The sequence below is a fragment of the Chlorocebus sabaeus genome, chromosome X (assembly GCF_047675955.1).
Source record: "Chlorocebus sabaeus isolate Y175 chromosome X, mChlSab1.0.hap1, whole genome shotgun sequence".
NCBI classification, from domain to species: Eukaryota; Metazoa; Chordata; class Mammalia; order Primates; family Cercopithecidae; genus Chlorocebus; species Chlorocebus sabaeus.
The window spans coordinates 143,113,555-143,140,232 of NC_132933.1; the positions used below are offsets into that span (position 1 = coordinate 143,113,555).

At 46.7% G+C, this 26,678-nt stretch overlaps 1 protein-coding gene and 1 pseudogene across 2 annotated transcripts in view; one reads left to right on the plus strand and one right to left on the minus strand.

Annotated features, from left to right (window-relative positions):
• SHROOM2 (shroom family member 2) overlaps window positions 1-26,678 on the minus strand; it is a 164,335-nt gene that overhangs the window by 107,763 nt on the left and 29,894 nt on the right. The gene's annotated exons all lie outside the window — the stretch shown is intronic.
• On the plus strand, window positions 23,757-25,141 carry LOC103231580 (eukaryotic translation initiation factor 5 pseudogene; annotated as a pseudogene).

Here is a 26,678-nt window from a genome sequence, read left to right on the forward strand (position 1 = left end):
AGAAAAATGTTTTTCCCTAAAGAAATTTCATCATCAAAGGAAATTTTCCAAAGCATAGGAATTGGGGAAAATCTTAATTAATTCCTACAGTTAAGAAAAGTTAGAAAATCAAAACTAAAAAACAAAACATATCATGTGTAATGAGAATGGTCTGTGGTCTTCTTTGCAAAAAACGATAACCTCATTCTACCATGAGAAAATCATCAGATGAATCCCAAGAGGGATACAGTCTACAAAATTCCTGATCAGTACTCCTCAAAAAGGTCAGAGTCATCAATAACAAGGAAGGTCTGAAAAACTGTCACAGCCAAGAAGAACCTAAGGTGACAGGAAGACTAAATGTCATGTGTGCCGGGCACAGTGGCTGACGCCTGTAATTCCAGCACTTTGGGAGGCTGAGGCAGGTGGATCACTTGAGGTCAGGATTTTGAGACCAGCCTGGTCAACAAGGTAAAACCCCAACTCCACTAAAAACACAAAACAATTAGCCAGGGGTAGTGGCTGGAGGATCCCTTAAACCCGGGAGGCAGAGGCCACAGTGAGCTGTGATCATGCCACTGCACTCCAGCCTGGGAAATAGAGAGAGGCCTTGTCTCAGTTTAAAAAAAAAAAAAAAAAGCATGTGGTTAATCCTAGGACAGAAAAGGACATTAATGGGAAACTAAGGAAATAGGAACAAAGTTTGGGCTTTAGTTAACAATAAATAATGTAGCAATATTGGTTCATTGCTTGGACAAATATACCATGGTGATGTGAGATGTTAACAATAGGGGATGGTAGGGATATACGGCCATTGAAGAAAAAAAACCAATAGGGGGAAGCCCAGTGTGGGGGAGGTGAGAGTTCTTCCTATCTCTGCACTCCTCTGTAGAACTCAAACTCCTCTAAAAACGGTATTTAAAAAACAACAACTTTGTACTGTTTGCGTAGGACAAATGCAAACATCTTGGTTGGCCCCAAGAGCGACCAGCACTCTCCCCTAAGCCAGTGTTTTTAACGAGGTGGCCCTGCCACGCAGGAGCCACCCAGCCTTTCTAAGGAGCCAGACCTGTACGAACAGGGCTCCTGGGAAGCTGCAGACAGCTCTGGGGTCAAATTCCAGCTCTCTCCCTCCCTGCCCTTCTTCTTTCCCCAAGACAGACCCCGCCCAATCCCAAGCAAGAGGGGAGGGAAGGGCAGACAGCCAGGGACAGACAGACACAGGCAGATCCAGAACTCCTGCCCTCCTGCCTCGCCCCAAGCCAGGACAGCTAGGTTGGCTTTCTTGTGGAATTTAAACAACCAAACGACGCAGCGTGCAAGCTACCGGCTCCCCACAGCAGCCTTTCTTATGCTGGGAGAGGAAGAGGGGGGATTCCTTTGAAAACCCTAAACCACAGACATTTGTGCCATCAAAGAAGGTGCTGGCTTCAGACTCAAGGACAGAAGGGAGGGAGGCACCCGCAGAGCCCACCACGCTTATGATTTACCAGGACAAGTCAGCCGCTGTGTGCCCTACTATGGTGGGCTTCCTCCCAAGGACCTCAGGGCAGGTGGAGACCTGCAGTGGTGAAAAGGAAACAACAGGAGAATGTCTCAGAGAGATCTCTCAGAATCCCACATGGATCTTCAGGGATTTAAGTGAAATGAATCTGGCCAGACACAGTGGCTCACACCTGTAATATCAACACCTTCGGATTATCTATTTTTTTAAACAAAATTTTAGAAGTTTTCTAAATGCAGCAATCATGAAGTAAAACAATAGGTTAAGAGGGAAATGATCCAAACTCTCTAAATTTATGTTGCCTTAATGAATATTAAAAGAAATGAATCTCAGGAGGTTATAAATGAAAAATTTACAACCCAGAATCTTAATTAGGTTACCAAATGACTATAGCATGCAGACACTATACGACACAGCATCACCACACATCATTAGGATGTTTTATTTTATTTTATTTTATTTTATTTTATTTTATTTTATTTTATTTTATTTTAGAAACAAAGTCTTACTCTGTCACCCAGGCTAGAGTGTGGTGGTGCCATCACAGTTCACTACAGCCTGGAACTCCCAGGCTCAAGTGATCCTCCCACCTCAGCCTCCCAGTAGCTGGGACTACAAGTATGTACTACCACACCCAGCTAATTATTTTTTTGTTTGCTTCTTTTTAAATTTTTTGGTAGAGACAGTTTCCCTGTGTTGCCCAGGCTGGTCTTGAACTCCTGGATTCAAGCGATCCTCCCACCTCGGCCTCCCAAGGTGCTGGGATTCCAGGCATGAGCCACCACATCTAGCCTCATTAGAAAGTTTGAACATCAGATGTGATTCTGTGGCCCACTGCATTAAGCATTCTGTGCTTATTTTTGCACATAACTCATTCCGAATTGGTCTGCTAAGGAACACCCTGCAATGAGGGAAGGACTCCAACTGTAACTGCCTGTCTATGCTGTGAGGTCTGACCTGCAGGTCTTATCAGCCTGGATAATGTGAGTGCGTATTTTGTGTCTGGCATGCAGGAAAAACAAAAGCTACTATGATTCCACCACCTCTTCCAGTGTCTCCCCTCTTGTCTCCTCCTTCCCTTCCTAGGAATGTTAGACGGCCCAAGACAGAAACTACAGTTTTCATTATTTATTATGTAAGTCAAATGGAGAAGGCAAATGAAATGATTCAAAAGCATGTACAAGAACTCATCTTCTATAATATCTTATGCATTATAAAAATCCTCACACACATATTATTTTACCATATTTACTGCCATGGAAGATATGAAGGATTTTTAAAATAGAAAAAAAATGGCCAGCTGCAGTGGCTCATGCCTATAATCCCAGCACTTTGGGAGGCCGAGGCGGGAGGATCACCTGAGGTCAGGAGTTCGAGACTAGCCTGGCCAAAATAGTGAAACCCCATCTCTACCAAAAATACAAAAATTAACCAGGTGTGGTGGTGGATGCCTGTAATCCCAGTTACTTGGGAGGCTGAGGCAGGAGAATTGCTTGAACCCAGGAGGCGGAGGTTGCAGTGAGCCAAGATCGCGCCATTGCACTCCCAGCCTGGGTGACAAGAGCAAGACTCCCTCTCAAAAAAAAAAAAAATCTTTCAGTCTTCAAGTAATCGTAATGGGAAGTTTTCCAAAGCAAGTTATGTGCAACATTTATCTGCTTTCTTAAAAATAAATATTCACTACAGAAGAACCAAGAGTTCTATATTATATAAAAGTATAAAGAAGTGAGGGGGGAACTCACCCATATTCCAAAACCAAAAGACAAACATTTAACATCTTGGTGTACTCTCAATTCTTCTTCCCTTTCTATGCTACAGCTGCAATTCTACATTAGATTAGAAGCATCTACCCTACTATGAACAGACTGCCTCATAAACAGCAGCTTGAATTGCTAAAGAATATTTTATAGTCTGAATGATTTCATAGAATTCTGAATGTTCTCATTTAGCATCTGTGAAAAATAGCAGGCCAGGCAAGGTAGCTCATGCCTGTAATCCCAGCACTTTGGGAGGCTGAGGAACATAGATTGCTTGATTCCAAGAGTTCAAGACCAGCCTGGGCAACATGGTGAAACTCCGTCTCGACAAAAAAATACAAAAAATTAGCCAGTGTGGTGGCGCACACCTGTAGTCCCAGCTACTTGGGGAGCTGAGGTGGGATAACTGCTTGATCCCAGGAGGTGAGCCATGATCATGCCACTGTACTCCAGGCTGGTGACAGAGACCCTGTCTCCAAAAAGAAAAAGAAAAGAAAACAGCAACAGATTTTAACTCCAAGGTTAAAATTTTTGTTTTCCAACATATTCCCAAGAATTGAAAATGGGAACCAACTGTATGTGAGTTGAATTTAGAGTATTTTCTGTGTAACAGGACTTCCTCTAATACATATGCAGACATTCTCTTAATTTTTAAAACATATTAAAATATCAAGAGGGCCTAGAAATGGTACTCTGAAAGGAAGTGTCCAGTCCAGCATCCTCTTTCCAAATCAACAGCACAGCCCTTCATCACCTGAAAACTTTTCCCATCCATAATAAAGTGATGGTCTCCGATGACCTCAAATATAGTAGGAAACAAGTCTTATCCAAACTCAGAAAGCAGAGTCCAGGTTGAAGTTAGAGCTCGATGGCACTGGAAACAGACATTGGCACTGGCATGAGCGCCCTTCTCTCTGTTGGTGTCAAGAGATATCTTTCACAGGACACTCTCTTTGTTCTCCCTGTGGGCTCTCCTTGCAACTGTTTTCTTTTTTTTTTTTTTTTTTTTTTTTTTTTTTTGAGACAGAGTCTCGATCCGCCGCCCAGGCTGGAGTGCAGTGGCGCAATCTCGGTTCACTGCAAGCTCCGCCTCCCAGGTTCACGCCATTCTCCTGCCTCAGTCTCCCGAGTAGCTGGGACTACAGGCGCCCGCCACTACGCCCGGCTAATTTTTTTGTATTTTTTAGTAGAGACGGGGTTTCACTGTGTTAGCCAGGATGGTCTCGATCTCCTGACCTTGTGATCCGCCCGCCTCGGCCTCACAAAGTGCTGGGATCACAGGCGTGAGCCACCGCGCCCGGCCGCAACCATTTTCTAAAAGCTAGCCTCTAATATTAACACAAAATGCCACCAGCATGTAACTTACCACCCAACACTGCACTACTACTCAGCAAGCAAAGAAATGAGCTCTTGATCCATCCGACAACATGGGCACATCTCAGAATGGTTATTCCAAGAGACAGGAGCCAGGTGGAAGGGCGCACCAGCTGCACGACTCCATCTACATACAAGTCCAGAAAGTGTACAGTGACCTACAGGGACAGAAAGCAGCTCCATGCTTAGGCTGGGGACACAGGCAGGAGGGAGAAGATGGCAAGGGGGCACATGCGTGATGTTTTGGGAGTGTGGTTTGCTCATCACCTGCCCCACAGTGATGGTTTCATGGGGGCGGGAGCTCTCTGACCTTAGGGCCTGTCAGATGAGCAAATGCGGCTTCCTTTCTGGTCATATTCCAGACCCGGGGAGATGTGGGTGACAAGAGAAGATGACCAATGGCTCAGACATAATGCACCCAAACCACAGAGGGTGATGGTAAAAAAACGCATCCCTGCCCCGCAGCCTCATTGCTATGGAAACCCAACAATACCCACTTGGGTTTGCCCACATAACACATACAAAATAGCTGTTGGGGCCAAGCACACCAATTCGGAGGTGACAGAAACAATACTCCTGTATTGTGTGACCTGATATTGCTCAGTGATATGTATCTCAACACCCAGTGCCACCTGGTGAAATTTCAGTCAAGAAAATGACACAGTTCTTTTCATACACCCAGCTCTCTTGTTTGGTTTCTGATTTCCTTCCCTGTGTGACAGGGAAGGAAAGGGTCCAATTTTAGACCCTTTCCATCACCCCCAAAAAATCCTTTGTATTCCTTAAGCCATCCCTTCCGGTTCCCACCACAGCCCCAGGCAACCACGAATCTCCTTCTCGTCTCTGGATTTGCCTCTTTTGGACATTCCCTGTACATGGAATCCTGGAGTATGTGGCGTAAAAGCTGCATCCCAGTGGATGGTTTCTCTCACACAGAAGTGAAACCTCTGAAGGTGGCCCAGAGAATGTGCCACCTTCTCCCATGCCAATGTTTTCCTAGCCAAATTCAGGCACGAAGGGGCACTGTCTTCCACTTCTGTTATTTAAAGCTTTTTGTTTTTTGCTTGCTTGCTTAGCTCAGATGTCTGGATGAAGCCATCCTGAACTTGCTGTAAAATTTTTGAGAAGAAACAAAGGCTACACCACATACTATGATGAATTCGTCACTACTGAGCTACTTTCCTGCAGATGACCATAGCCCCTCCTTCCTTAGTAGTCAAGGCTTGATCTACTATATGGTGGGGATTGTGAATTCCCAGGCTCCCTGCAAGTCCCACACGCAGGCACTTCTTAAGCAGTTTTCAGCTGTCGTGGGTGTTGGCAACAACCCAATCCCAGCCAGCTCGTGACCTTAAAACTCCTGATTTAAGTCTTGAGCTTACTCAGTGCTCTTGTTCGCCAAGAAAGTGTCCAGGACCACCCAATTCCAGCTGTTCTGCTAATGGTGACCCCGATGCCCCAGTGGCCTGATCCATACATGGGGGCAGGTGTCACCACCATCTGAGGCTGCAGTGCCCTAGAGAAGGCACCCCGCCTGGCCCAAGAAGGATGTGGGGAACCTGCCACACATTATACTGGCCAGGCACACAGACACTGAGCCAGTAAGGACAGGAGGTTGAAGGAGACCCACCCAGCCACAAGGAGCTGGGCAGAGGGGTACGAGGCGACATCCCCAATACAGCAGATCAAGCACATGACCAGGCCCAACACAGTCTGGCCACCTGGTGCCGTCTCCACTTGGCCAAAGAAAACGCCAAGCAAGAGAAGGAACGGTCTCAGAGCGCAGCCCAGTGCCCTATCTCCTGTGAGCCTCCCCACTACTGAAACAGGGCTGGTCCCCTACGTTCCTTCCACATGCCGCCCTGTCGGGAGGGCAGGATGGGACATGTGCATACCACACGTTTCATCTTCAGAAGAACCACATGGAGAACATGCTTCTAGAAGCCTGTCCCTTGAGCTGTCAGTTGAAGGAAGTTGGAGATTTTTGCCCACCCAACAAGAATTGACAGTGACTTCCTGAGGTCAGAGAGAGGCAACGTGAAACACGTTTTTAAACTATTTGGCTTATTAGATTTTTTGAACAATCCTATGCTAACAATCCCTGCTCACAAGTGACAGTTGATGTTCTAAGGACTTATGAGACCAGCCTCCCCACAAACCACAGAGCTGGTCACTCCCAGAGCCGGGACCTCCTCCCGTGTGCCCACAAAGGTGGGAACCATTCTTGTCAGGGTGGCATGGGAAAGCAATGAGACCGTGCATCAGCTGACACACTGGTCAGCACCATGTAGTCAATCCACACCAAGGACCAGCACTTGGCACCAGAAGGGAATGGAGTACCGATACCACCTGCAATGTGGATCAATTCCGAAAATATGATGCAGAGTCAAAAAGCCAGTCACAGAACACCACATACTGCAGGATTCCACGTACAGGGAGTGTCCAAATGAGGCAAATCCAGAGACAGAAAGGAGATTCATGGTTGCCTGGGGCTGTGGTGGAAACCAGAAGGGATGGCTTAAGGAATAAAAAGGATCTTTTGGGGGTGATGGAAAGGGTCTAAAATTGGATCATAATGAAGAATGCACACCTTTGAACTCAGTATAAATCCCTGAATTGTATACTTAAAATGGGTCAATTTTATAGTGTAGAAATTGGCCAGCAACAGTGGCTCACGCCTGTAATCCCAGCACTTTGGGAGGCTGAGATAGGAGGATTGCTTCAGGCCAGGAGTTCAAGACCAGTGTGGTCAATATAGTGAGACCCTGTCTCTTAACAAAAAAAAAAAGAAAGAAAATCTCATACCTCGATAAAGCTGTAAAAGAAAAACAGTGGGAGGAAAAGGGAGAGAGAGAAGGGAGAAGGGGGGGAGAAAAGAGAGAGAGAGAAGCTGAGGGGTAGACTGAGGCTGAGACTGAAAGACAGCTAGAGAGGGAGAGAAGCGAGGGCACACAGACATTGCAAAGATGCTAAACCAGGCCCAGAAATGTTCTTAGAGACCTCCAGTTCCAATCTGCTGAGCGCTGTCTATGTATCCAGCAATCTCTGAGGTCCTGCAGACTCCAGACACAATGCTGCCAGGGGTTCCCCTCCTTTTAGAGAGGAGAAAACTGAGGCTGAGCACGGTCCACTTTTACCCAAGGTCAGCTGTCCACTATAAAGAGGAGCTGGGAGAGGGGACATGGGCCTTTCCACTCCCCACTGCACCATGCAAAGCCGGCTGCCTTGGGCCTGGGCCTGCTGCCCCTCTCCTCCCCAATCTCTAGGTGTGCAGATGCCTTCAGGTGGGCTGTACGTGGCTCAGGAAAGGTGCTCAGGGGTGCGAAGAAGCTTCCAGGCTCAGCTGCCCAGCAGGGTTCTTTACTTGACAGTGAGAGGTTCTAGAACAACTCTAACTCCAACCAACTTTCTTCAGGGAACCTCTGTGTTCAGCCTCCAAACAAAAACAAGAGAAAACTGAGCTCGGTGTGGTGGCACACAACTACTCCAGAGATGAGAGGATCACTTGAGCCCAGCAGTTGGAGGCTGCAGTGACCTATGATGGTTCCACTGGACTCCATCCGGCCTGGGCAATAGAGCGAGAGCCTGACTCAAAACAACCAAAAAAACAAAAAACAAAACAAAACAAAACAAAAACATGAAGAGAGCCAGTAAGGATGGGCAAAAGCAGTGCTGGGCTTCTGCACCCAGTACCCCCCTAGGGCAGGGCGGGTGCTCTCCCAAAGCTTAGAAGTTTGGTTTTCTAAAATCAGAATCCTCCTGGCCCACGCTGGTGCCGAAAGCACAACCCTTCTTTGGGGTATACAATGGTGTATGCTAAGGCTGCTTTTCTTCTTTTTGTTTTTTGCAGCCAAGACCTGTAAGATGGCAGAAGAATTAACGTTGTCCTAAACCCTAGTGCAGCTGAACGGTTTCTCTCCATTGCCCTGCATTCTAATGTGCTTCCAAGGGGATGATGCTGCTGCTGCTCTTGCCTCCTTCCTTGGAACAGCAAGGCTTGAAACATTAAAACTGCTGGACAGGGAGTGGGGGGCGGGAAGAGAGGGAGACAGAGCCCCAGGAATTATTTGCCCCACACACATCTGTCCGTGCATATATTCAACTGGCCCTTTCTTCCTGTGGACTTCTGGTCCTCCAGGCAACCGCAAAGCATAGGTTCTCTGCCCTGCAGGTCCAGTTTCCTGACTCCCAGTTTGAAATGAAAATATGAGGTCACTCTATTTGCAGTCAACACTGTCAGTGTGTTTTTTCCCATCAGTGAGTTGTTTTCAAGGTTAACACAATAAAACCTACTTTATATAAAGAAAAAAATTCTCTGTAAGATTCTGGACATCAGAATCAATGAGGATGAACAGAGACTTCCCTGACTGGCACCTTGGGTAGGGCATGACAGCACCACCTCCTGATGAGGCGCCACCTGTTTCTGCAGAGTGGCAGATGCTAGGTGAAGTTTTAGAACAAAGCCAGTGCAAAGCTAAACCATGGGCTCTGCACCAGTAATCAGACCCTGCAGGCACGGGCAGTGCACCTTGCAAACACCCCTCTCCACCTGGCTCAGCTCCCTGACAAGGAAAACCCAAGGGGGGAGACTCTCTTGAACCTGGGAGATCAAGGTGAAAGGTGAACTGTGATTGTGCTACTGCACTCCAGCCTGGGCGACACTGAGATGCTCTTTTTATTTCTTTTTTTATTATTATTATTTTTTACTTTTTGTGAGATGCTGTCTCAAAGAAAATAAATAAATAAATAAATAAATAAATAAATAAATAAATAAATAAATAAAGTGGAGAAAGCGGGCCAGGGAGGAAGGGACTGTTTGCTGTGAGGGGGGCATCGTGCGCACTGGCAGATGTTAAGCAGCATCCCTACTCTCCACCCACAAAGGCTAGTAGCATCCCCCCATCTTAAGACAACCAAAAACACCTCTGGACATTGCCAAATGTCTGGGGAGCAAAGTCACTCCCAACTGTGAATCACTAGTGTAGATGGGAACCTCGGCGAGGCTTGTCAGGGAGGAACGTTGTCCTTCCTTTGAGGCTGCAGGTCTGTAGAACACAAGTCCAGGGACATGTGTGGTCACTGTGGGAAATCTGCTGGCGAACTAGGCCAGCAGGAAGGAGGCCGTCGGATCTCAGTGGGGTGGGACAGGGAGACACAGTGGGTCCTCCAGCACGCCTGAAGCCCCTTGAGACTTTCTAGCTGGGGAGTTAATGCAGTCCCTCTCCCACGGAAGCTAATGGTCTAGGCTGTATTTCTGTCACTTGCAAACAAAGTAGTTCTGGCTGTCTGGAGTTGTCTGGAATTCTGTTGTCATGTGTGCACGTGTGCACGCATGCACACACACACACACACACACACAGAATCTACTTGTGTGTCTCTTCATTGTCAATGGAGTCCTTCAGTGCTCAAAGTCCTAGTAACTAAGTGCTTAGTTATGAGGTCCCTAATTAGGAGGTCCGATGCAGGGGTGGGGTAGCTGAAAATGTATACAGTGATTCACAATATAGTTTTAAACAAAAGTAACCTGCAGAGCAAACAAACATCACCCAGTATTTTGATTCATTTTCTTCATGATGACCTAGGAGAAGGGAATTTCCAAAACTTTGGGAAAATGTGGACGTCTGCCTTAGAGAGGAGAGGCTGCAGGTCACTACGCTAACACAAGAGCCAGAGAAAACTGGAAAGAAGTGTATTCAATTCAACATGGGGCGGTCACAGGTAACACAATGTCCGCTCTGCAACATGGCAGATTCCGGTTACGGAATGAGGACCAATGTGTTCCCACCCGCAGACAGTGAAGGGACTCAGGGATGCTTGCTCTGAGGCTGTGGTTTTGTTCCATGTGTCATTTCCTAGTCAACAGAGTCTCAGGGCCACCTGCAGTTTTCCTTCTCCACAAGGATGTGAGAAGACATTTGTTAACTAGAAGTAAAGCACTTTCCATTGTGCCGGCAACTCCTCCTCCCATCTCATCTCCCCTCTGTGACTGCCCGGCCACAGGAAAACCTTTGCATGTGGCCACTTCCTGCTTCAGAAACCAACACAAATAAGTCCTCCCCCTTCCTCTGACCCATTTCAAAGTAGATTTCTACTACTCCCTATACACAAAACAAGAAATATCAAATATCTGGAGTTTTGACCTTGGCCAGAGGAACACCTGGTAGACAAGCAAGCCAGGGGCCATCAGAGAAGCTGGCTCAGAGTGAGGTGCACCCGCCCCCCACCCTTACCCCTGCAAGCTGCACACACGTTAGTACTCAACAAGCAAGCCCCAGGACACGCTGACCTGCAAGTGAGCTCAACGGTCAGCTGGGGAGCTCAGCCAGTTCATACGCAGGCTCCTGCTGGTTCTTCTAGTGTGCTGGGGCACTCCCAGCTCTAGCTGTGCCCACTCCCTATCCCATATGCCTACTGGGTAAACGGTTTCCTAACTACTAAACCTGCCTGCGCCACATGGTCACATGCATCCTACTTTGAGGGAGTCAGCACACGATTCCAAAAGACTCAGCCAAGAGATGGCCACGGGACAGCATCCCAAATCTCTCAGGATTGGAGATTTCCCTTCCACTCCCCACCAACCTGGTCATGCTCCCTGACAAACACAAAGTGTAAGACAAGCAAGGAGGGGTGTGTTGCAGAGGGAGGGGCTCGGCAGGGCTAGGGAGACACAGGCATTGGGTGTTACCTCCCACACCAGAACCAAGTCCTGAGGATGGATCCCTGGCCAAGCCCCACTGTGCGGGCCTAAGGAGCTCCCTGCCTCTGGACAGGCACCCTGGCTCCTCCAGGTCTTGCCAAGGTCATCCTGCCTCTTCAAGGACCAGACTCTGTTAAACACCTGAAGCAAACTTCAGCGCAAAGAGAACACAGGAAAGAAGAAGGTGTGAAGACCTTAACTACGGTTCCCTAGGGCTCCCAGCCCTAAGGCCAAGGGAAGAATGACATATTAGGGAGAATCTGACAGCGGATAGAAGTGGCTCCTAACTGGTATGTGCTGCAGACTGAATGTGTGTCCCCCAACCCACAAAATCCATATGTTGAACTCCTGATCCTCATGGTGATGGTGTTAGGAGGTGGGGCCTTTGGGAAGTGATTACATCATGAGGGTGGAGCCTCACGAATGGGATTAGTACCCTTATTAAAGGGACCCCAGAGAGCTCTGTTGCCCCTTCCACCATGCATGGATACAGCAAGAAGGCACTGTGTGAACCAGGAAGCCCTCACCAGACACTGAATCTGCCACGCCTCTATCTTAGATTTCCAGCCCCCAGAACTATGAGCAACAAATGTCCATTGTTTTTGTTTGCTTGTTTGTTTTTGAGATGGAGTTCTGTTCTTGTTGCCCAGGCTGGAGTGCAATGGCGTGATCTCAGCTCACCATAACCTCCGCCTCCCAGGTTCAAGCGATTCTCCTGTCTCAGCCTCCCAAGTAGTTGGGATTACAGGCATGTGCCACTACACCCAGCTAATTTTGTATTTTTAGTAGAGACAGGGTTTCTCCATGTTGGTCAGGCTAGTCTTGAACTCCTGACCTCAGGTGATCAGCCCACCTTAGCTTCCCAAAGTGCTGGGATTACAGGCATGAGCCACCATCAACTGGTCTATGGTCTTTTGTTACAGAAACCTGAACAGACTAAGACACAGTGACTGTGGTCCCCATCCCCTAGACACTTGGCAATGTCTAGAAACAGTTTTGGTTGTCCTCATCTGGAGACAGATGCCAAGATGTTGCTAAATATCCTACAATCCACAGAAAAGCCCCCACAGCAAAGAATCATGAAGCCCCAAATGTCAATAGTGTCATGTTGACAAACCACATCTACGGCACTAACCAGCTATTTCGGTTTCCCCTCTGTAACAGTCTTTTCTGACAAAGGTCAGTGTTTTCCTCAGTTTCCCTCCCCTCCCCCTCTCCTGTGTGTGGTTCTGTGGGTTCAACCTTAAGCTTTCCTCTAACACACAACAGAACCTGACTTCTCTCGCCTTCTGCCTAAACTCAGAACTCATAGACGCCTCTCGTGAGACCCATGCATTCAACACATGGTGTTAATGTCTGGCCTTTGCCAATAGGCTGGATAGTTATCTAAGAAACTAGGGGTTGTAATCCCAGCACTTTGGGAGGCCGAGACAGGCGGATCACCTGAGGTCAGGAGTTTGTGACCAGCCTGACCAACATGGAGAAATCCTGTCTCTACTAAAAATACAAAAATATTAGCCTGGCATGGTGGCACATGCCTGTAATCCCAGCTACTCGGGAGGCTGAGGCAGGAGAATCGCTTGAACCCAAGAGGTAGAGGCTGTGGTGAGCCAAGATCGCGCCATTGCACTCCAGCCTGGGCAACAAGAGCGAAACTCTGTCTCAAAAAAAAAAAGAAACCAGGGGTTCACTTGAGACCCTGTAACAGCTAAACCGATCAATTTTCTTAGCTACAACATGCTTTCTTCCAGGTTAATCTTTGGGTGAAGGACAAGAATTATCATGCTCTATGTTGGAAATTCATCAGGTTGCCACTTCCAATTCAGTTGACCCCACTTTCCAGACAGATGGCTGTGGCAGATCAGTGACTCTAGGCAGCAAGAAAATTCGGGCAATCATCCAGGAGCCAGCACTCCCCCTGCTCCGTGTACATGGCAAAAAGAGATTCAAGCAGTTAAACTCATAGAACCAGAAAGTAGAATGGAGGCTACCAGGGGCAGAGGGGAGCAGGGAATAGCAACAATACGTATTTCTCCCGGGTGCGGTGGTTCACGCCTGTAATCCCAGCACACACACAAAAAGAAAGAAATGTATTTCTCACAGCCTGGAGCTGGGAAGTCCATGATATGGCAACATAATTAGGTTCTGGTGAGGGGTCTCTTCCTGGACTGCAGAAGGCCACCTTCTTACTGTGTGTGAGAGAGAGAGACTTGCAGAGCCCAAGACATGCCACTGTGAATCTGAAATAATCTCATGTATTTTCTGAAACCATTAGCTAGTGATTCTTAAAAAAAAATTATAATAAAAAAAACCTGGGCCAAAATGCTCTCCTAAAAGCATCAACTGAACCTGAAACCTGAATAATAATGTATTATATCTGAGCCCTTGGTTTTCTCATTCAGAAAGCATGCATGATGAATAATCTTTGTACCTACCCCTACTAGACTGTCGTAAAGAGCACGTTCAGATCACTCTGCCGCAACCAGCAGGTGTGTGTTCTGTTTCCAATCTGAATCATATTTTCCTCTGGCTTAGAAATACCTTCGCTTGTGAGTCACCTTCAGCCAACTGCAATTTATTAACTTCCAGATTCACCATCCTTGTTTTCATATATTTAAAAAAATGCCTTGTACTAGGACTGGCTCCCAGTCTCTTGGCCCTAGAATCTCAATGTGTCCCTGCCACCCTAAGGGCTGAAAAGGAATCAAAGAGTGTACAGATCAACAGCGGCCCCCATCATGATTGGGCATCACTGGAACTCCACCTCCAAAGGATGGCTCTGGTCCTTGTCACCACAAACCTCTGGGGTCAGTTCTTAACCAACAAAGCAATCACACCTACTGCAAGGGCACTGGAAAAGTGGAGTCTCTGACCAGTGCTGCTATTAACAGCTAGCATGTGTAGACTGTGGCGACAGCTGCTCAGCCCCAGGGGCCAGGCGCAGTGGCTCATGCCTGTAATCTCAGCACTTTGTGAGGCTGAGGTGGGTAGATCACCTGAGGTCAGGAGTTTGAGACCAGCCTGGCTAACATGGTGAAACCCCACCTCTACTAAAAATACAAAAGTTAGCCAGGTGTGGTGGCACATGCCTGTAGTCCCAGCTACTCAGGAGGCTGTGGCAGGAGAGTCACTTGAACCTGGGAGGTGAAGGTTGCAGTGAGCCAAGATTGAGCCACTACAGTCCAGCCTGGGCGAGAGAGAGAGAATCTGTTTAAAACACAAAAACAAAAAACAACCCCAGGAAGCATCACCTTCCCAACTTTAGATATGTGAAAACTGTGCACAAAGGTTTTAAATTCAAAGTCAATCAACACAAAGGATTAGTGTCTGGTTTACTAACTCATAGATAGTGCTATGGTCCTTATGCTATACCCTGCTGAGGTGTCATTTGCCTGTTCAAAATAGAAATAACCGTTGCTTTGCCATTTGTAAAACTACGTGTGGATGAAGAGACAGATAGACAGATATAGACATAGACAGGCAAGCTGGGCATAGTGGCTCACATCTGTGATCCCAGCACTTCGGGAGGCAAGGCTGGAGGATTACTTGAGCCCAGGAGTTCGAGACCAGCCTGGGCAACATAGCGAGACCCCATCTCTACAAAAAAAATAAATAACATTAACTGGGCATGGTAGCATGCACCTATAGTCCCAGCTACCCAGGAGGCTCAGATGGGAGAGTTGGAGGTTGCAGTGAGTTAACATCATGCCACTGCTCTCCAGCCTGGGTGAGGCTTACTCTGACAGAGCAATACTCTGTCACTAAAGCAACAATAATAATAATAAGAACAACAACAACTTCTTCCCTGGAACACATATGAGAAATGGATAAGAGAAAGTCTATCAGCCTGAGGTTCCCAAGCACCAGCCTATAATCAGAAACCGCCAGATGGCCCTTGATATGGTTTGGTTCTGTGTCCCTGCCCAGATCTCATCTTGAATCGTAATTCTCATAATCCCCATGTGTCAAGGGAGGGACCAGGTAGAAGGTGATTGGATAATGGGGGCATTCCCCTCCATGCGGTTCTTGTGATAGTGAGTTCTCACAAGATCTGATGGTTTTATAAAGCAGTTTTCCCTGCTCTTGCCTACTCTCTCTCGCCTGCTGCCATGTAAGATGTGCCTCTTCCTCTTCCACCATGATCATAAGTTTCCTGATGCCTTCCCAGCCATGTGAAACTGTGAGTCAATTAAGCCTCTTTATAAATTACCCAGTCTTAGGTAATTCTTTATAGCAGTGTGAAATTGGACTAATACAGCCCTTAAAGGGCAGGACTTGGGGCAGGGCCTGAGCCTCTGCATTTTGGACAAGCTCGCAGAGGAAGATGATGCTGTTGATGGGAAGAACACTCTTAGAGAAGCCCTGCCGGAAAGCATTTAGCCTGGCACCTGCTAGGTCCTTAGCTAGTATCCCACACAATGCAGCTCAACCACCCCGACCTGGAAGGACCCTATTCTCTCAGTGGAGGAAGGCCTCCTCCCTCCTCCTTGCTCCACCTCCCCACACAGCAGCACCACTTACTTTCCCAGAACTGCTTGGGTCTATTGGTCTCCCTGCTCCCCAAGGCAGAAGAGTGCATTCCATACTCCATGGAGTTCCTTCTGCTTGAAAATCCCTCGGCCCCAGCCTCAACACAGACTACACCTTTTCCCTTCCTGTGACACCTTGACCACCAGAGCCTGACCAAAGGTTGACTTGCTCCCTTGCCCCAAACCAAAGAGAACCAATGTGGCCCCCTCCAGCTCAGAAAACACACCCATTCATGAAACTCAGGCAGGCTCCGGGCCAGGGGGACTCAACGTTCACCGTGAACTTCGCAGAGAATGCTTGGTGCCTGTCTGTTAACCTGCCAACAAGACTCAAGGCTAGCTGGGCGTGGTGGCTCATGCCTGTAATCCCAGCACTCCGGGAGGCTGAGATGGGAAGATCACTTGAACTTGGGTGGTTGAGGCTGCAGTGAGCCCAGATCACGTCACTGCACTCCAGCCTCAGTGAGACAATAAGAAAAACAAAACAAAACAAAAAACAAAAAAGAAAAGAAAAAGAAAAATGTCAAGGCTAACATGTAAGACCATAACCCTCCATCTGGGCTACACTGGACTCTCCTGGTGTTCTTTAGAATCACCGATACCTGCCCCTGCCCTCAGTCTCCTGACTAACTGGCCTGGGGTGCAGCCTGGCCATCAACAGTGCTTCGCGGCTCCCCCAGGTGATCTGAATGCACAGTCAAGGTTTCACCACTGCATTGGAGGAATGGCGTCATCCCCCTTCTTTTATTTAACTGAACACACAGTAACATTTCCAGGGGTCTGCTTTCACCCTGGTCTTAAAAGCTGACCAGAGGCCCAAAGACTCAACATTCTCTACCACTGTCCACCTTTCAAAAGCATTTGAGCCTCGGTGCATTTTCCCAAATCTTGTTCATTCTTTGAAAGATGAGAATGTACATAGTAATATTTTCTTTTGCTGTTTTTTTCTTTTTTATTTAGACAGGGTATCTCTCTGTCGCCCTGGATGGAGTGCAGAGGCACAATCACGGCTCACTGCAGCCTTGACTTCCCCAGGCTCAAGTGATCCTCCCACCTCAGCTTCCTGAGTACCTAGGACTACAGGCATGCACCACCACACCCAGCTACATCTTCTGTATTTTTTGTAGAGATAGGGTCTCGCCATATTGCCCAGACTGCTCTTGAACCCCTGAGCTCAAGCAATCCTCTCACCTCAGCCTCCCAAAACGCTGGGATTACAGGCGTGAGCCACCACACCCAGCCTCTTTTGTTATTGTTTTTAAATGATGGATAAGAGCTGAAGATAAAGTTATTCTTAGAAATAGAGATAAAAAAAAAAAAAAAAAAAAGGAAAATGATACCTGTCCAAAAAAACAAAACAAAAAAAATGTTATTTAGAATACAATTTAGATGTCCCAATAAACTTCTAATATTCAGAAGTCTCCCACCTGTGTCATCCGAGCCCAGCAGTGAGGCATGGAGGTGGGGTTATGCATGAAGAGCACAACTTCGGATGACCACAGACTGGCTTGCAAATTCCAATGTGCAAAAACAAGGCAAGGGGAAGAAAGGTACCCGGTGAATTTGACAAAGGTCATGATGGCCTATCACAGTCACTGAGAACCAGAACTAGGCAGGGAGGTGAGACATTAGCCCCTGAAGAACCTGGCCCACCTCAGGCAAGCCATGGAGTTGCTACCGTGAGAGGCACATGCACCCACCCTGGGTGGGGGCTATCACAGTTGCAGGAGGCTGAGGCCCAGGCAGGCTTGCTCCCAACTGTGGCCACAGGTGGAGTCACCCAGAGGGCTTCAGACACACCCAGAGGTTCCGTTGGAACACACACAGTTGTGTGTCGTGTTGAGTGTCCAGAAGCACAGCAGGCTACAGATCCACTGGCTTGCATTCCAATACCCAGGACACCCCTCTAGCTTTCCACCCTCATTCTTCCCAGGGAGCTCCAGAAACTGGCTAAGAAAGGGTCATACAGCCTCAAACAGGCAACTCAAATGTGCAGCTAGGGTCCACAAGGCTGTGGGAGGGAAGCAGCTACTATCTTCCTCACTGAAACACAAACACACACCCACGTATGGAACCATAAATGCAGCTCGAGCACTCAGAGTCCAAGTAACAACTCAATGTCAGGGAATGCCCATTTCCCAAGGGCGGTGCAGACTGTCCTTGACACTCAAGTTCCTGGAGAATGAGCTACAGACAAGGTTGCATCTTTATCAGTGTGGATGTAAACATGGGAAGAGGAGGGGAAGTTACAATGTCACTTTCTCTAAAATGCCAGTTCATTAATTTTGTCAGCCCCAACTGAATTTATAGGAACACAATACCAAAACAGACTCCCACCACGTTGTGAGAACCCAAAAAGTCTTACAAGTTAAAATGTCATGCTGTCACGGGATTACCGGTTCAAATATTGCTTTCTTGACTAAGGACTAAGCAACACAGTAAACAGGGTCTCTACTATGGAGACACAGTCCTGGGCCAATAACCCCAGTGCGGGAAGCTGGCTGGAAACACATTCTTCGTGATCCCTTTCATTTTTGTACAAGAACAGTCTATTATTTTTCCTTTAATATTGAGCTGCAAAGAGAATTTTTTAACCACTTAAGCTATTCCAAGCACATATTATTCCATAACCTTTGTGTTTTGATATTTAGGGAGATTTTTCCAAAGCTTCCAATGTAAGAAGAGTGACCTTTCATCTGGAGAAATATTTCCTGGCTTACTCCACTACATCTGAAAACAAGATAAGTAGAAGGGAAACTGCTTCTCTCATGAAAGCAAACCCAGCACCCCTGCCACCCCCCTCCACAATCCTGAGACCATCTCAAGATGGGGGTCCCAAGTGTCCAGCAGTAGATGGCTGGGAACATTGCTCTCTCCCTACCCTTGTCAGGCACTCAACCATAAGTGAACATCCCGATGGGGAAAACAGCCGTGTGAAACTGCCCAGCCCAGCTAAGACCCTGCACAGTTCAAAAACGCACAACGGTTGTGTGCTGGTTGTGTGTCAGGCTCCCAGAAGCACAGCGGGCTACAGATCCACTGGCTTGCATTCCAATACCCAGAGCGCCCCTCCAGCTTTCCACCCTCATTCTTCCCAGGGAGCTCCGGAAACCAGCTAAGAAAGGTTTATGCAATTGCTTTGGTCCAAATGACTTATTTCTTTGTGGGGAGGGGAGGAAGAGAGGGGCAAAATCTATGGAATGGGAGATTTCTAGGTTTATGCATTCCAACTTACATACTCTCTTCTCTTACTAGAAATCCATGACCTTTTATTTTATTTATTTATTTTTGAGACGGAGTTTCAGCTCGTTTCCCAGGCTGGAGTGCAATGGTGCGATCTTGGCTCACTGCAACCTCCGCCTCCCAGGTTCAAGAGTTTCTCCTGCCTCAGCCTCCTGAGCAGCTGGGATTATAGGCAAGTGCCACCACGCCCAGCTTTTTTTTTTTTTTTTTTTTTTTTTTAAGTAGAGACTGGGTTTCTGCATGTTGGCCAGGCTGATCTCGAACTCCTGACCTCAGGTGATCCACCTGCCTTGGCCTCCCAAAGTGCTAGGATTACAGGCATGAGCCACAGCACCCGGCCGACCTTAATTTTTAAGCCGTTGTTTAAATTAAAAAGATTTGAGGAAAAACCTGGAATGTAAACGAGCCTCATTCACTTAATACCCAAATGTTATTTCTTGGGCTGCTGCAGTGGCTCACGCCTGTAATCCCAGCACTTTGGAAGGCCAAGGCAGGAGGATACTTTGAGCCGAGGAGACCAGCCTGGGCAATATGGCAAAACCTCATCTCTACCAAAAATTTTAAAATTAGCCAGGTGTGGTAGTACATGCCTGTAGTCCCAGCTACTCAGCAAGCTGAGGTGGGAGGATCACTTGAGTTTGGGAGGTGGAGGTTGCAGTGAGCTGTGATTGCGCCACTGCATTCCAGCCTAGGCAAACGAGCAAGACCCTATCTCAAAAAAAAAAAAAAAAAAAAAAAAAAGAAAAGAAAAAAATGTTGTTTCTCCATGTAAATCTGGAGCATAATTCCATGATTATTACCAAAAACAAAACAAAACAAAAAACAAAAATGACTTTGTATAGATCCTGCCACTTCCTAGGAGAATTAACTACTACCTGATTCTCTTTTCCTAGCACGCTATGCAATTTTACATGCAGTGAAGACATAACTACAAAAATAAGATCTTATTATTTATGGTGACAATTCAAATACAATCTTATGTTTAAGAATAACATGAAATTGGCAGAGACAAGAAGATCACTTGAGGCCAGGAGTTCCACACCAGCCTGGGCAACATAGCAAGACCTTGTCTCTACTAAAAATCAGAAAAATTAGCCAGGCGTGGTGGCACAAGCCTGTAGTCCCAGCTACTTGAGAGGCTGAGGCAGGAGGATAGCTTAAGCCTGGGAGTTTAAGGCTGCAGTGAGCAATGATCATGCCACTGCACTCCAGTCTGGGCAACAGAGAGATCCTGTCTCTAAAAATATAAAGAAGAAGAAGAAGAAGAATTCTTATTCTCAAAATTGAGTTTTTCCAACAAATTGCTTCATTTCCTGCACAAGCAGTTAGGACAGGGCATTGAAGACCCCCACTGCCAGTGTTTGCTGGGAGTCCTCAGAGAAGGGACAGAGCCCCAGGGAGGCCCACTCCTGCCCGGAGGCAGTGAGCACACCTCCTCCTCCTCCTGGCCCTGAGCAAGCATGTTGAAGCAGCCTCAGCCACACCTGGGCAGAAAGGAGCCAGTCTGCACCAGATTTGGCCATTCCCTCCACAGAGCTTTCTGAAGCTGCCACCTGCCTGGCACTGAGCACGGATCCAGGAGCCAGGACTCTGGGGACCGATCCCTGCTCAGCCTTGGCCTCCCCCAGGCAGATGGGATGGAGGTAGGGAGAGGCAAGCAGTCATGCACACATGCACACATGCGTTCAGGCACCAGGATCCTCCATCCCTGCACCAGATGCGCATACTGTGCCTTGGTGGTACCACTCTCATCCCTTGACTTTTCTCTATCACTGCTGGCAGCACAAGGCTTCCTAATTCCTCCTTGTAACTCCTGTACCCATTTGCCCTTCTACTACAAGTGGTCTCTGCCACCACACCATGCTTAAAAGTCTTCCATGGCTCCCACTGCCCTGGAGCAAGGCCCTGGCTCCTGCCCACCTCACCCACTGCAGCCTCCTCCCCCTTCCCCTAACCTGCAGGCTGCCACCAGCTCCCCAGCCCAGGGGGCCTTCCAGCTACATGCCCTGGAGGAACACCGTGTGAGTTTCTCCCTCAATCGGGGATCACCCACTCAGGGGTGAGGCTCCATAAACAACACACACTCTTTCCCAGGCCTGTCTGCTCCTGGGTCAGATCCAGGAAAAATCACAGCTTAGTGATGATCCCTATGACACGAATTCAGGGCCACTGAAGAACTGCCCCAGGATGGGCTCTAACAGGGGCCTTCAGGGTCAGCCTCCTCTCAATGATGTCTCTACAATTCAAGAATAAGGCTGAACACACACCTTGACCCATTTCCTTTTTTTAAATAACTGCTTTCTTGAGTATAACTTACATACAATAAAATTCACCTTTTTAAAATATACAATCAAGGGGTTTTTGGTATATTCGCAGAGTTGTGCAACCACCACTCTCTAAGTCCAGAACATTTTCATCACCCCAACAGAAACCCCATGCCCGCTGCCAGACCCTCCCCTCTGCACTCCGTCCCTGGTAACCACCATTCTGCTGTCTTTGTATATTCAAGCATTTGAAGCTTTTGCATATTCAAGATATTTGATACCAATGGATCATACAGTATTTCTCCACCCGTTTTCACTTCAAATACTAAATACAAGTTAGCAAATGTGATGGGGTGCAATATTTATTACAACCAACAGGCTTTAAAATTTCAGAAATTCCTGGGTTTCAAAACACACATTACATGTAGGAGAAAAGAAATAAATCCACCTTCCCAGACCAGTTATCATGGGCAGAGTTCACAATAAGCTAATGAAAAGCCACACCCACTCCCATTTTCCACATTTACCCCCTCCTTCTTGCAAAGCACCCCACGCAAGCCCAGGCTGTAGTTTGAAAAACTTCCCTGATGCCTCCCCCATGTCCTCTACTGGTTCAGAGAAGTGCTGCTTTAGAAACTGGTTCTGATTTCAGTGTGTATAAAACCATCTGAGCCAGTTGTTAAAATTCAGGTCCCTGGGTCCCAGCAACTGTGATTCGGAGGTTTTGCACATGCTAATTAGAATGCAAATGGCAGACAGGCCACATCTCTGTAGAGCAGTTGTACAGAGAACTGCTCTGCTGTGTGGAGCCAGCATCAGCATCACCCAGATGATTCCTGACTAACTTCTGGTTTGGGGTGCAGTAGGTCTAGAGTGGGGTCCAAGAATTTTCATCCCTGCCAAGTTCCCAGGGGATACTGATGCTGCTGGTCTGGGAACCACACTTTGAAAACCACTGCTTACTAAGGGCAGCAAGCCCCAGCCAGTATACCAATTACTGCCTATTGCCTGCTTTTGTAAATAAAGATTTATTGGCACACAATCCTTTCATTTACACACTGTCTACAGCAGCGATCACGCTACACAGTACAGAGGAGTAATTTGGCCCACAGAGCCAAAAATATTTACTCTCTGGCCCTTTACAGAAGTCTGTGGGCCTCTAGTTTGCAGAGGATCATCCAAACATTAGAAATATCCTGACCATGTCTATTGTCAAATTGAGACTTCTGGTACTTCATATAGATTTCAGGAATGGAGGACACGGAATTTTATTAAAACCTAAGGATTTTTTCAAAAGAAAAAGAAAGGCCGGGTGCAGTGGCACACACCAGTAAATCCTAGCAATTTGGGAGACCAAGGCAGGAGGATCACTTGAGCCCAGGAGTTTGAGACCAGCCTGGGCAACATGGTGAGAACTCATCTCTAAAAAAACTTTAGAATCAGCAGGGCACGGTGGTGCATCTGTAGTCCCAGCTACTTGGGAGGGCTGAGGTGGGACGATTGCTTAAGCCCAGGAATTCAAGACTGCAGTGAGCTATGATTGCACCACTGCACTCTAGCCTGGGTGACAAAGCAAGACTCTGTCTATTTTAAAAAGGGTGGGGGAGGAATGCAGGCTGCTTCTAGAAGCTGGAAGCTGGGTGTGGCTGGAGCAAAGAGGGTGGGAAAGGATGGAGGGAAGGCCACGTGTTGAAGACCCAGTTACAGAAGACTCTGTGGGCCATAGGATGGTGTCAGCTTCAGTCCATGTGTGATGAGACGCTACTGGATAACTCTTCATATTTTCAAAAAAAATACTGCAATAAAATAAATCTTGAAGCTTGAAAAACATAATCTGAAAAAAAAAAAAAAATTAAAAAGGTGGAGGGAGCCAGGTGCGGTGGCTCATGCCTGTAATCCCAGCACTTCGGGAGGCCTAGGCAGGCAGATCACTTTAGGTCAGGAGTTCAAGACCAGCCTGGACAACATAGTGAAACTCCGTCTCTACTAAAAAAAAAAAAATTAGCTGGGTGTGGTGGCAGGTGCCTGTAGTCCCAGCTACTCGGGAGGCTGAGGCAGGAGAATCACTTGAACCCAGGAGACAGAGGTTTCAGTGAGCTGAGATCGCACCACTGCACTCCAGCCTGGGCAACAGAGCGAGACTCCATCTCAAAAAAGAAAAAAAAAAGATAAACTGGCAGGGTGGACTTGATGTGATGCCTGCTAGGAGCAAGGTGACAGGGAAGCATGAAGGACAGCGCTTTTCAAGCCTGGGAGAGCAGGGAGGCCTTCACCAGAAAAGCTGTTGTGCAGCCATTGGTACCTGTATCGGGGAAACATAGCATACAAGCAAGACAGCTTACAGCCTTGGTAGCGAAAATGTTTTCACATCAGAGACCGAGAACTTTTGCAGTCATTTATGTCATCCCTTCTTCTCCAGACAGAAGATACCAAAAAGCTGCAATCAAAGATATCTTCATCTTATTGATAAAGCCACTAATAAAGCCAAAATGTCTGTCAATGTCAACCACAGCGTGTCAGACCAGTTCTATCACAAGATGCCCTGTATGATTGCCAAGGTTGAGGGCAAAGAAAATGGAATCAAGACAGTTATAGTCAACATGATTGACACCGCAAAGGCGATTAATCAGCCTCCAAGGTATCCTACCAAATATTTTGGTGGGATACATTGCGAATGGATCTCATGAGGCCAATAAGGTGCAAGACATGTTGGATGGATTCATTACAAAATTGTTGTCTGTCCTGAATGTGAGAGTCCTGAAACAGATATGCATGTCAAGCCAAAGCAGCAAACAATAGGTAATTCTTATAAAGCCTGTGGCTATCAAGGCATGCTTGACACACACCATAAACTCTGCACATTCATTCTCAAAAACCCACCTGAGAATAGTGACAGTGGTACAGGAAAGAAAGAAAAGGAAAAGAAAAACAGAAAGGGCAAAGACAAGGAAAATGGCTCCATATCCAGCAGTGAGACAACACTACCACTACCACCAAAGAAATTAGCCCTCCTCCACATACAGTGGAAGAAGAGGAGGATGATTGGGGGGAAGATACAAGTGAGGAAGCTCAAAGTCGCAGAATGGATGAAATCAGTGATCATGCAAAAGTTCTGATACTCCGTGATGATTTGGAAAGAACAGTTGAGGACTGGGCCAACATCCTGTTTGATTTTGTGAAGAAAAAGAAAGAAGAGGGTATCATTGATTTATGTGACAAAGAAATTGTTGCTGAAGCAGAAGGACTGGATGTAAAAGCCATGGGCCCTCTTGTTCTGACTGGAGTTCTTTTTAAAGAGGAGATTAGAGAACACATAAGAAATACAGGCACCATGTCACAACAACAAAAAAGCTCAATGGTACCTTCTTCGTGGTTTGACGTGTGGGGTAGCAATGCACCAAGCTCACCTCATCTCCAAGATTCCACATATCTTGAAGGAGATGTATGATGTAGATTTTTTTAGAAGAAGAGGTCATCATCAGCTGGTTGGAAAAAGGCCTTTAAGAAATATGTCTCAAAAGAACTAGCCAAAGAGATTTATGTCAAAGCAGAACCATTTATAAAATGAAGGAGGCAGAGGAAGAATCTTCTGGTGGTAAAGAAGATGAAGATGAGAACATTGAGGTGGTATATTAGAAGACTGCCAGTGTACCTAAAGTTGAAACTGTAAAGTCCAAAAACAAGGATGATGACATTGATATTGATGCCATTTAATGGGATGGATGCAACCTAGCTTAACAGTGTAATGCTGCAAATTCTTCTCCATTATCAGCCAGAAGCACAACATGTATGTGCAAAAGCTAAAATGGCTTAACATCAAGCTACACTATGCACTAAAAATCTATTACTGTGAGTGCTCTGTAATTAAGCCCAATGAGACATCTAGGGAGTCCATATACACATTAGTGAGCAGATGTAGTTTGCTTATTTATAGCATGTTTCTTTTTGAAAAACTGGTGGTGAACACATTTGGATCACATTTATACAGTTATAAAAATAAAGATTTGATTTTGGCCATTCTTCAGATATTTGGTTCTGAATGACTTAACCTGAAGTAACTGGCTCCATTTTCAAATGTTACATCATCATTTCGCCTGACGAGCATTCTTGGAGCCTGCTAGATATTGTTAGGTGCTGAGGCTGTAAAGAGGTCTTCAACAGGATGTAAAGCAAACTTATTTGTAATTACCTTATTCAGCCCATTAAGAAATAATACTACTTAAGTTTTATCTCTAGTCCCTCCAATTGGCATCTGGTAATGTACACTGTGAGGTAGACTGATAATCACATGACAGTGCAACATCCTATTGAGAAGTAAATATGACCTGAGTGTCCTAGAAATAATTTAACAGCAGGTTTTGAAACTTGGAGAGTTGCTTTCTCATTTCATGTACACTTGCCCTAAATTGTAGTCTTTGAAGTCGTGTGCATTACACGTTGGATGAGCCAGGGAAGTTATTACATTAACAACCATTTTGTGTGTATGTAGTAGTTGCTTCGTACTGAGAGAACTCGCTTTGGGGTGCAATTAAACAATAAACTGATTTTATTTGGGGGAAACAGGGAAGGGTGCACTTACTAGCAAACCTAAGCATTAATTTTCAGCTTTTGCCCTTATGGTTTAAACTACAATTCCAAAATATTTAGACATACTGAAAGAAAAAAAAAAAAGGTAGAGGGAGGTCGGGTGTGGTGGCTCACACCTGTAATTCCAGCACTTTGGGAGGCCAAGGTGGGTGGATCACTTGAGGTCAGGGGTTTGAGACCAGCCTAGCCAACATGGTGAAATCCCATCTCTACAAAAAATACAGAAATTAGCTGGGCATGGTGACGGGTGCCTGTAGTCCCACCTACTCAGGAGGGAGGCGGAGGCAGGAGGATCACTTGAGCCCAGGAATTGAAGGCTGCAGGGAGGCAAGGTCATACCACTGCACTCTAGCTTGGGTAACAGAGCAGGGCAATGTCTCTTAAATAAATAAATAAATAAAAATATTCAACACAAAACTTTATAAATCCTACAATGCTATGATGAAGATACTGCCAATGTCCCCCAAATCTGGAAAATTTAAGTTTATTGAGGGATCCCCCTATAACAGGGGTTTCTGAGATATAACCAGAAATGATGAAGAGGTGAAGGTTTTGATTTTGGTCTGAAGCTATGTTGTTGCTGGGAAGTGAAAGAGTGGAAAATGACAAGAGAGCAGCTCATGTCTAAAGGGGGGACACCTTCCCAAGCGCTATCACCCTTGGGTTACAGGGACTCCGCTCAGTGCCTGAACCCCAGAATCAACCCTGTGTCCACTTCACAGGGAGGCTGAAAGACTCCCATGC